Source organism: Accipiter gentilis, chromosome 26 (genome assembly GCF_929443795.1).
Source record: "Accipiter gentilis chromosome 26, bAccGen1.1, whole genome shotgun sequence".
In the NCBI taxonomy this organism is placed as follows: Eukaryota; Metazoa; Chordata; class Aves; order Accipitriformes; family Accipitridae; genus Astur; species Astur gentilis.
The window spans coordinates 12,145,541-12,157,788 of NC_064905.1; positions in this window are offsets into that span (position 1 = coordinate 12,145,541).

The following is a 12,248-nucleotide window of genomic DNA, read 5'->3' on the forward strand; positions in this document are numbered from 1 at the left end:
ACTTTTGGCACAGGATAAAAACTTCACCCTCCATTTGTATGTGGATGGTATTCAGCCTGGCCTGTTGAATGAGCAAGTTGCACCAAAGCAGGCTGTAGCATTGAAAGATGACAAAATATATTGTTTTGTAACTGCTGGGGAGTGGGGGTTGGTGCTTTGCATGAGTACTAAATGAGAGGCTCATGATGACTTTTACCTTACACCTTGCATGATACCACCCATTCTTCTTTCGTGACACTTTCCACTAACAACTCACATTTGTTTGATGAATATCTAAACTCTACCAGACTTTCCTACTCGTGTTCCTTTCAAGCCATCTTACTAACATTTGGTTGCTATTAACTTCAATACATAATAGCCTGGTATTTGTATTCATTGCACTGGGCCATTCATCATGTATGCTTATTTTTCCTTTGTTTTTGAGACAAGTACAATTATCCAACTGCTGCAAGGACTTCATTACCTACCTAGTCTACATTTTTCACTATTAGGTAGGCATATATTTAAACCAAAGTACTGCTTAGTGCAGCGGGGTGGTGTCTCCTATTTTTCTCCGGATGCTCTTTCAGCAAACCCCACAAAGAGCAACAAGAGTATCAGAAAATGCTGGAAACTTATGCGGTAGAAATGAAGCAAACTAGTGACTGGTACCCACAGAGAAACAGAGACCCAACTTCTAAGTTGTTTATATGCCTAATGCTGCAGGATTCTTGCTGGGATGATCAAAGATACCTGAGCAACGGAGGTGCCAAAGGATGTCTAATGCTTAAGAAATCCCTCTGGACATCTTATGGATGGTCCACAGTTTGATTATATTGTGTCAGACAGATCCCCAGTGTTTTATACTCAGTAGAGATGACATGAATCACTTAATTCTCCATTGAAATTCAGTATCTGCTAGATGGAAGGCAGGATATAGATTTTCTTTCAGGGCATTTCATGAAAAGAAATGAAGAACAACTCCATAAACCCCTGAAATTACGTGTGGAATGTAACAATGCAGAATGCAGGCTGACTAGGACAACTTCATTGCCAGGAACCATGCTACGGGACACTTAATGGCTTTGCTTTGATGGGACCTTAGCATCATGAGTGAACCCATGGAGAAATGTGGAAGGATGTAAGCAGACACTGATTTTTCCAGTACTGTGGGAACCAGGGCAGTTTTCATCCAGATGGGTCTGAGAACTGAAATTAGTGAGGCTAGGGATGAGTCATCCTCTCACATCCTGTTGAGCTTCAGAAGGTCACTTAATTAACCACACAGTGAAAGAAAGGTCTTGTGGATGGGATTACTGCACACTAAACGGTGGCTGCTCAGAGTACAGTTGCATGGGAGGCTCACTTTGGTACCAAGCAGGCCTAAAAGCTCCTCTCCTGTGTGCCCAACCCCGTCAAGAAGTTGCTTCTTAGGAGACCACATTGCTGAAAACGATCAGAGGAAGAGCAATTTCTTCTTTTTCTTGGCAGGTTATTTTTAGCCTGGATCATTTCAGTGACCTGCTTCACAGCACAGCCCTATGTAAGGTTGTGCTGCCAAAAGGAAGGTGATGGTGAGCCGCAGCACAGAAGTGGGAACAGGCAAATGTTCTGCTAAGCTGCATCCTCATTTTCTGCACATAGGAATGTGTCCTTCCCTTAGACACGGGTCACTTCCAGTTCTGCTTAGAAAGACTTGGCACAGTGAAAAGCAGTGGGAAGATGACAACCAGGTTGTGTTAATTCAGGTGTTCAGGCTGCTTCTCTGAATCAGAGACGGGCACATGACTAAGCTTCCTAGGATGATTTATGCTGTCTCAAAGGGTATTCTGTGGAGACAGGATATATAATAGACTAGGAGGAGGTTGAGTTCAGTGTTTTGTAGAGAGATCTCCTGTGTCACAATTTGTATTGTGCTTGAACACTGCTAAGGCATCTGAAAATAATTCAGGGAGTTGGGGAACTGCTGTGTCTGTCAGTTCCTGAAGAGTTGAGTCATGTAGCAGATCCAATCTCTGACTCGTATCAACAGCCTAAACAGATGAATTAGGCCAGGCTGATACTGAGCAGTTCCTGACGGGGCATCCAACCTGAAGATAACGTGCTCATGAAAGCAGAGACATTTGTGCGGTTGCTTACTCCTGTATTTCTTGCACAGATCCCAGTGCGACGTAGCCTCCTTTTCAGGCTGCATTACACACAACTAGCCTGCAAAGGGACTGGAGAGACAGAGCGGCTCGCGATGATGTGCGGTGTCGTCTGATCACAGAGACAGCAATCAGGCAGAAGACCATCCCTGAAGGGCTGTGCTGTCTTCCTCAATTTACCCCAACCACTCACCACGCCACAGATATATATGAGCTTTGTGGCTCACTGTAGTCTTGCGAGTCAGCCAAAGGGCTCCCTCTCTGTAAGAGACACTTCTGTTTCACCCCAGAAGCTTGCCACGATGTAGCGCAAAGGGGAAAGCTGAGCTCTGGATAAATCTTCTTTCCATTCCCTGGTGCCTGGGAAATGCCATAAATTGCTTTCAATGTGCTTGGAAGTGCAAGCGCGAGAGTTAACTGCAAATCCATGAAACAAAAGGCTCAAAATCTTCTTGTGGCAAAACTCTTCAGATGGAACATTCAAAGTCTTTGTATGTCCCAACATCACCAGTACAATACCTACGGCGCATCCATGGATGCCAGTATAATAGCTTAGGGAGTCAAGCTGACCAGCAGGGAGCTTTGAAGACAAACTGGTGACACTTGGCCTGTTCATTCTGCTAGCAGAAGGCTACTGGCAAGATAAGACTGAATAAAAATGGCTGAGCCAAGTGAGCTGTGAGGGCCAGAGGGTGCCTCCAAGTTGCATTCCCTATCCCAGGGAGATCTACAGTTCCTCCACAATTCTTTGAGGCAAAAGACCTTCCAAGTATTGTCCTAAACCTCTAGGTTTTCAGATTTTGGAGCTTCTCTTCTCCCTTGTCACTGGAGTCACAAAGATGCTGAAACTGTTGTAGTCTTTCAGTTGCTATTCCTCCCCATTTATCCTTTAATTTACAGCTTTCTCCACTTACATTCTTATTTCAATCACTTTTTTATCCTTCCAGCTTCAGAATGTTTTGCAGATTTTAAATCTTTTATTTTTATTTGATCAGCGTCTCCCTATTCTATATTTGTGCTTGCAAACAGACACCTGCGCGCACACCCACACTGACTGACTCAATCTTGTTTTTGTTTTCTGGACTCATTTTGCACTTTCATTTGTCTCTTGCCCTTCTTCAGTCCCTTTTCATTTATCTTCTTTATTGCTGGAGACTTAATTGTGTTGCTTATTTAGTATGTGACTCTTACCTGGTATCTCAGACTCTCCTCTCTCTCAAAGGCTTGCTTATCTCTACACATTTCACTTTATTCCTTCTTTCTCCCTCTCTGTGATGCAAGTACAGTGACTTCTCCACTTCATTATTTTCTGCCCATTTCTGTATTGTTTCATATTTCTGAGGACACACTACATTGATGTCCCTTCTTGCTAGAATAAGCACAGAACAACCTGTCCTAACAACACATTAGAAATTTCATGAAGACAATTTTGTTGGTATTTACAACAATTTATATGTGCCTTTATGTGATGCTCAGCACTAGGATGTAGGAAGACAGGACATCAAGCTGTGACACTTGCAGTACCATTGCATTCATTTTCAGTAGTCCTTGCAGGATAAGAGCAGTTGATATTAAAATGTCCCATTCACTTATACTTGCTGTTCTGCTGCATAGCAACTGCAGACTACCTTTTTCAGACTTATTGAACTATTTTAAGTTCAATTGCTTGTTCTCCTGACTCAGACTGCAGGGTAAGTCTGAGCTACCTTTCATGCAGGATGTACAAATGAACCTCATTGCTTGCACTCATCCTGACCCAGACAGCATGCAGCTTTTTACCAGGAAATTATTTTAGTTACTGAGGTATAAACTTGTATATTTGTGCCTTGTGTCTGACAGGTTTTCAGGCTAATTTAGTTCCCATCTTGCTTTCATAACCCAAAGTTTTATCATATGCGTAATCCTTGTCGCCTAACTTTGGTGACAGAAGCTACCTGCAGGTTGATTTACCAGCTTGAAGAACGGCTTCTAGCAGGGAAAGCACAAGCCTCTAGTGATGATTTCCCAATATGCTAGCAAAGTAAATCTTTAAAAAGTGAGAGGGAAAGACAGCAGGAAGCTTGTTTATTGTCTTTGGGGGCTGAAGTAAGATAAACCTTTTCTCAAACCCTGCAGCAGGAGCTCCAAGTGTGGTTAAGAGGAGGTCTGGGAGCAAAGCTGCAATAGCTTCTGAACACCATCAAGACCAGGATCTGCTCCTTGTCGCTGGATGGCTGTACTGAAGAGACCATATGTATCTGTGCACATGTATTGTTTAAGTTTAAATTATTCACCATATTCTCATTTCACTGAATACAAGGGCATTTAAGCTGACATCTCAGAATAGCTGGCACTCAGGCTTGACATCACAGAACTAGACTTCTCTACAGGTTTATTTGTGGAATAAGTGTTTGCTCTCTAACCTCAGTGACTGCCTGTACGGTTAATTTCAAAATTCAACAGGATGAGAGTATAGATTAGTGATAGAACTGAGGCTGAAAAATATTTGCATGTAATTTTGACTTGTGAAGAATCTGCATGGGTATTGCAGAATGCAAAGACATGAAGAAAACCTAAAACTGATATTGGCACATCAGTGTTTCCAAATTAATTCCTAGCTCACATGAATAGCATCTATTAAAAACCATTTCCGATACTGAAGTGCAAATCTACTATCAGAAGCAAACCCAACCTAGATTGCTCAGCTGTCCCTCAGAAATCAAGTGTCCACCCCAAGAAGTAACTGTTTGTACCTTATCAGTGTCTAGAAACCTGAAAACATCCGCTCTGGGTGGATGTTGAAAGGAAAAGTGAACATCTTTCAATCTGGGCAGTTGAAAATCATTAAAATTGTGTAATGGATTTATATGCAATGCTGAGAACTGTCACCTACTTCTGTTTTGCATTGCCAGTTTGAAGGCAGCATAATTAGACTATTCTTACTGGTAAGTCACCACTATATTAGAAAAGTGCTGAAGATAAACAGAGCTTTTACCTTGTCAAAAGCCACCAGGAGGTATCACAGGCTGGTGAAACACTAACCATGCATCAGGATGCACTGTGGAGCAAGTGACATGGTTCTTACATCAGTTCAGATCCCAGTGAAGTGCTGTAAGGATCATGTGCTAGGCACACTTGCTTTATTTTGCATTTCTACCTTTGTAGCAAGTGCCTGAACAGGTCATTTACGAAATGGTTGTCTTTTTTTTAGTGACAACTGGGTAATATCTATAAAAGCGTATCAAAGGTTTCAACTTCCATTTTGCTGTCAACTTCTGGGTTTCTCATCTCTTTGGTAAGATACCCTTTTCCTGGTTAGATGTTATTTTCCTGGTTATCCTCTTACTACTAATACCTTTAATCAATTGTGTTGTTTCTCTTTTCCTTGCTTAATGGATCAGAATTATGGGTTTGCCTTTTTAGTGCTGTCCTTTCCTATTTGTACCATTCTTTTATATTTAATCCTTTAGCCATATTCCCATTTCTTCTTCCGAGTTTGACAATTGATGAAACTAGGATCTAGTTAATATGGGTCACATCCTATTCTTCTCATTTGAGGGGACACCAAACTACAGAATTTCTTTTGAACGAGGCTGTGCTCAACAGCTGCCCTTACCAGCTGCTTGTTTAAGCCACTAAGCTCTAATAATCTCACTGATGCTAGAACTTAGTATCTCCTTGCATTTCTTCTAAGGAGCTCACTGAACCACAAAGACATTTAGCTCCGCTGGGATCAAATCATTTTTGCCCACCTGTTCAGAGTGGAAACAGAGGTGATCTGAGCAGAGAGAAAATTGTGCCTGGAACCTGGCACAAATAAAAGCCTAACTGGAAACACGGAGGAGAGGTAGAAGGATGGGAGCAGAAATAGGGCTGTGGTGGGTGTGGGTGGAAGGAGCAGGGAGTGAGGCAGAGCCTGTTCTTGCTGTGCAGCAGCACTGTCCTGCTGGAAGCAGAGCCTTGAGCTCCCTCCATCCCTGCTTTGCAGGAGAAGGAGTCACCTTTTCCCGTGTCACTGTGGTAGCCATTCAAGCACTACCAAAATACATAAAATTGAAAGGACGCTCTCCCTACTCTCCCTGTCACAGCACAGAGATCCTCTCTCCCAGCTTTCAGAAACGTAAGAATGAGTGTGGCTCATCTCATTAAGGTGGGTGTCCAAACCAAGTACTTCCAGAAGGTCATTCCCCCATTTGGCTTCACTAACCACAGCAGGAAGCTAAAGGACTGTATTACAATGGGTGCCAAATTCTTGGCTAAAATTAGGTTGGAGAAATCTCAGTCAGTGCAATGGTTGCTGAGGAAGAAGGAACAGAGCTAAGTTGGAGGAAGGGTGATGCAGAGCCAAAGCAGCGCTGGATGCAGGAAGCGCAGATATTGTTAAATGCAGTCATTTTGACTCTGTATCTGGATTTACTCACAAGTGCTAGTTTTTATATGCATATAGTATACTAAGATTTTAATTTTTAAGCAGATGCTATTTACAAAAATATTGGTGCAAGGAGTCTTTGCTTGAGGTTACGCTTTTGCAGTGTGGCCTCTGATTTTCTTATGATTACTTTTTATGATCTAATTTTTATTTAACAGTCCATTACATGAGCATTGCATATGAAGATGGTAGTGCACAGATTTTGACAGTAAATCCTATTTTCTTGGATATCCTTCCTTAGTCTCCTCATTCTTTTCAAAATTAATTCCTCCCCAAAGGGAAGATGAGAAAGACCAGTTCTCTTGCCAAAAAGAATCCTCTCTTATCTCTAAATCACTAAGTGTTCTTTGATTAACAAAATTGTTAATGCTAATGACCGATAGTGACTTCTTAATTGCAATAACAAAAATAGTCCAGAAACATTTAGATTTGGGCTGCTGTTAATGTTACATTGTATCTTAAAAAAACCCATAGAAAATCTGTTCTTAAAAGAAAATCTATTCTGTGTTCCAAGAAAGAATGATTTCTCTTTCTTTAGCAGGAAGATTCAGAGCATTTTGCAGCTCACAAACATTATACCAGCCCATGAAACAAACCAGCTGATCGGATGAGGTGACTGACCCATGTCCCTCCTGGTATCGACTCAGCTGTCCTGACAGCAACAAACTCCTCTGGATGAGGACACTGAAGCTGTCATTAGTGCCAGCTAATGTTCTGCCCAACATTACTTTAACCGGCACGTCTGATCTAGACAACAAAGAGGCCTCTTCCTTATTCAGCCTCTCCCTGCAGAGAAGCATCCTGGGTTGTATCGGCTGGCATGGGTGCAGCTTGGGGAACAATGTTTGTTCATTTATTGCTTATTACAAAGCAGCAGGGGGAAGTCAAATTTTAAGCCCAGTAAACAGGTTGGCAGATTCCCTGTAAATCTGCTGTGTTTTATTGCTGGCATAAAATGCAAATAACCCCAAGTACATTACGGAACAGGCCTGGTTTTTTGCAGTAAGCACAGTATTTCCTGTCTTAACAGGAACCTGCTTCAAATGTGATTCTGGCCATAAAATTGAGTCTGAGAACAGCTTTGTGGTATACACTCCGTGCATGTCTCCTGAGCAGCTCTATTTTTTCACTTTAATGGGAAAGTTAGGTCTTAAGGCCATCTAATACGGCTGCAGAGCTGTATTCCAATCTGCCTCGTGCAAACATTAGCAAGCCCTGCCAGGCAGGGTCTGATTCCTGGATCTTTCATGCTGAAGATGAACGCCACAAAGCCAATAGCACAGCTCGACTTCCCTGCTCCAGGGTGTAAAATGCAGCCCCAGCCATGTAAGAACTTTCTCTTGCCCTTGTCAGCCATGGTGTGAAAGTTGCTGAGAGCTATCTCAATCTAAGATCTCCCTTTGCAGGAGAACCAGGTTTTAGGGAAAACACTTCTGAAAGCCAAGGATGCTCAGGATTTCATCTTCAGTTTGCTCTGTCTTTACATTTTAATGGCTGCTTCACATTAGAGAGGACAGGACAGTCCGTGATCAACAGAGGAAAACAAGCTGCATTGAGATTTTGTACAGCTCAGTTTGCTCTGCTCACACCTGAACTTTGCAGAAATTGAACAGATTCTATAGAAAAACAGATTCTCTACAGGATCCACTTGGGAAAGCAACAAAACCAACATTACCTTTGGGAACCCTTGTCTAGTTTTTAAGAGTTTTGAATTCAGGGCCAAGCCATTCTGGACCTGGTAATGGTTCCCCCTTAGGAGTCTGGGACATGCCTCCATCTAAGCCTCCTAAGGCTTTCTCAGAGTTTGGGGGATTCAGGTTTGCTGGTCATTAAGCCCCTCTCCACTTCAAACCTGAAAGCTATACCATCCCAGAGAAGCTTTGTAGAACACTACTTTAGAGCTGACACACAGATGACCTTTGGGTACTCACATAGGGTGGCATTCATTTTTACCTATATGAAACCTAGTATCTCATTCATCTGAGCTAGTGGGACAGACTCCCCATAGTGATTATGAGGAGAGGCAAGCACTTCCAGAGGGTTAATCACCCTTGGACACTGATTTTAGCCTGGAAAGGATCACTTTCCCCAGGTACTGGTGACCACTGAAAGCAGCTGCATGACAAGTGCAGACTCAATGCCTCAAGTTTTGGTCCTGCCAGTGAAGTTAAATAAACAAAGCCCGCTATAACACCATTTTTTAAAAACTGCAGTCATCTAAAGATGCAGACACATTACCAGACTTTTCTTAAGTGGTAAGATTTTTTTTTTTTCTCCTAAGAAAAAGCAGCTTAGGGATTTCAACAGTCCCCAGTTGTGTCTGAGCATCCTTACACTCATAGCTGTCTTCTCAAATCTAGCCCTTAAGCTTTCAGAGTGCTCTTATTTTTATCCCAGAAATAAGAAAAAGAGGGAGATTTACTGGGTTAAACCTTTAATACCTAGATAAAGGACTCCTTTCCCCCTTTCTTTCTTAACCCTTAATACTTTCTTCCCATTGTTCTCTCCTTCTGCTCATCAGTCCAAGTGGCAGGCATTTAATCCTGCCTCTGTTTGCTTTGTGGGGTGAGCTGCTTTTGCCCTTTTACTTTTGCGAGCACCTTTGTTTTCCAGGAGTGGTGGTATTTGTTTTTAATGTCGTTTTCTGCAGATATCAAAAGCAGTTTGAATTCTGTCCTGCCCAATTACTGCTCCTTTCCTTTCAGATGGCAAAAGGTCCAGGCCATCAGCCCACCCAGTGCTGCTCGGAGAAATGCCCTGCAGCTGGAGAGGAGAGCCCAGGGAACCTCACAGCATTGCCTATCTGCATGTATACACACTTGCAGAGCATCCTTCAGTGCTGCGGCTCAGTGGTACAGCCATCATTTCCCCTTGTTTCAGAGAAGACAGGAGAAAGCACAGAATAAATTGCCAACATTGAAGTGAAAAATGTTTTTGAGGCAGCTAATAGGTTCAAGTCTACACTTACACATTTGCTACCTCCGTGTTGTGCATCTGTTTGCACTCAGACAGTTATTCCTAATAACACTTTGCCCATTACTTCTTGAAGGCAATATTTTTAACCAAATCAACCTTAAGACTATGTATTTTGTGTGCCTGCATGTTGCAGAGAGGAAGAGAGGCCTGAAAAAAAAGCAATGAAGTCACTCTATGTACAGAGCATTGCTGCTCCAGCTGCTCAAGCACAAGGAGTTCCCAAAGCAGCTTCTGGCTGGCAGAGTTTCCCATGCAGGGCAGCCCACCAGGAACAGGCAAACAGGACAAACATACCCACTTTGTGGATCTCTGGGGGTTTAAGCCAGACATGGCCCTTGGAAATACAAAGCAGGGGATTTTTTTTTTGTGTGTGTGTGTGCGCGTCTCAATTCCATGGTTAGACAAGCATGCCCCTATAGAAGCTGGGCCTTAAAGATGTGTCTTTGCCACGATAGAAATCCCTTGATCAGCTCTGCTGTGAACATAAAACAAATCTGAGAAGGAAACAGGACGATGCTGTGACTGGCAAGGCTAAATCTTAGCTACATAATGAGGCAGTGATGTAGGACGGTACCTACACCTGATCCATCAAAGTCCCAGGTACAGGAGCCCAGTGGGTGATACAGAGGCAGCCACAGCTGGACATGAAGCCTCCGGAGAGCTCTGGAGTTCAGCTGAAATCCAGCCTAGCTGTATGTTAGCATGAGAAAACTGGGGGGAAAAGCTAAATTTAAGAGTGGGATTAGACCTGTCCTTAACTGCACTTGCACTTTTGAGGCAGGAACACCTACTGTGCATTTACACAGAAATGAGAACTGCAACATAACTAGGGGCAGAGAAATGCCCTGGAAATCAACAGTAAAATCTGTCATAGGTCTGTGCCAGCAAAGCAAGCACTGGGTTCCCCCAAAGGCTGCCTGCTCCCAAAGGAGAGGCTGGCTATCTGGGGCCTACTGCTTACATCTTTTTTTTTTTTTTTTTTTTTTTATTTTTTTTTACAACCGCACTACTTTTATCCCTCTCCTCATTTTATTTTTAAATAGCTGCTGCCTCTGCTTGGTGCTGTCAAAGCATAATGGTTATTTAAGCGCTCCATGAAAATAATCACCCAAAAAGTGTGCAAATGTGCTAAACTATTCCTCTGAACACCTGCAAACTGTTACATTTTACAGGGCTAACGAGTCAGTCTCAAAATAGGATTAGGCATTTATGTGTCTTGGATTAGCACCTGCACCAAGCCACTGACAAGGATAAAGCAGCAGCTCTTGACCTTCATGTTTTGGGGCAGAGACAGGTGAGCACCTGCAGTGGAGAAGGAAAAGGAATAGGGATAGGCAAGAGTAAAACGTTATTCCTTTAGTGCAGCAGAGACCAAGTAATGCACTGAGTGGTTTTCTCCTCCAGAAGCTTCTGTGAACCAAGCACTGACATGGGGGGACACCAAACAGACCTCAGATCCATTTTACCTTGGCAAGTAGTATGCACGGCCACATGTTCCTGTTTGTCCCAAGCACTTGAGGCATTTTAGTGACTTGGGTAATTTGAAAGTGATTCAATACAGAAATTAATCATTAGGAAGTCTTCTAGTAGTAAGGGGGAATGCTGCCCTCCATATCCAGCTCAGCTTAACTAAGCTATCTGGCCTAATTGCCTCCACCCTTCCATTCCTGAATAGAGTTAAATCCAGTCGGTGGCCGGTCACAAGTGGTGTTCCCCAGGGCTCAGTATTGGGGCCAGTTCCAATATCTTTATCGATAATCTGGACAAGGGGATCGAGTGCACCCTCAGTAAGTTTGCAGACAACACCAAGTTGGGTGGGAGTGTTGGTCTGCTCAAGGGTGGGAAGGCTCTACAGAGGGATCTGGACAGGCTGGATCGATGGGCCGAGGCCAATCGTACGAGGTTCAACAAGGCCAAGTGCCGGGCCCTGCACCTGGGTCACAACAACCCCACGCAGCGCTACAGGCTTGGGGAAGAGTGGCTGGAAAGCTGCCCGGCAGAAAAGGACCTGGGGGCGCTGGTCGACAGCCGGCTGAGTACGAGCCGGCAATGTGCCCAGGTGGCCAAGAAGGCCGATGGCATCCTGGCCTGTATCAGAAATAGCGTGGCCAGCAGGAGCAGGGAGGCGATTGTCCCCCTGTACTCGGCACTGGTGAGGCTGCACCTCTAGTGCTGTCTTCAGTTTTGGGCCCCTCATTGCAAGAAAGGCACGGAGGTGCTGGAGTGTGTCCAAAGAAGAGCAACGAAGCTGGTGAAGGGTCTGGAGCACAAGTCTTATGAGGAGCGGCTGAGGGAACTGGGGTTGTTTAGCCTGGAGAAAAGGAGGCTGAGGGGAGACCTGATCGCTCTCTACAAACAACTACCTGAAAGGAGGTTGTAGCGAGGTGGGTGTTGGTCTCTTCTCCCAATCAACAAGTTGTGCCAGGGGAGGTTTAGATTGGAGATTAGAAAAAAAATTTTCACTGAAAGGGTTGTCAATCACTGGGACAGGCTGCTCAGGGAAGTAGTTGAGTCACCATCTCCAGAGGTATTTAAAAGAGGTGTAGAAGTGGCACTTCGGAACATGATATAGTGGTGGACTTGGCAGTGCTATGTTAACAGTTGGGCTCAATCTTAAAGGTCTTTTCCAAACTAAATGATTCTATGATTCTAAAATACATGGGATTGCCCCCTGTAGAAACATTTTTCTCTCCACTGACTAAAGAGGGAGCTGGTATCTCCTGCACCCACCCCCAGGC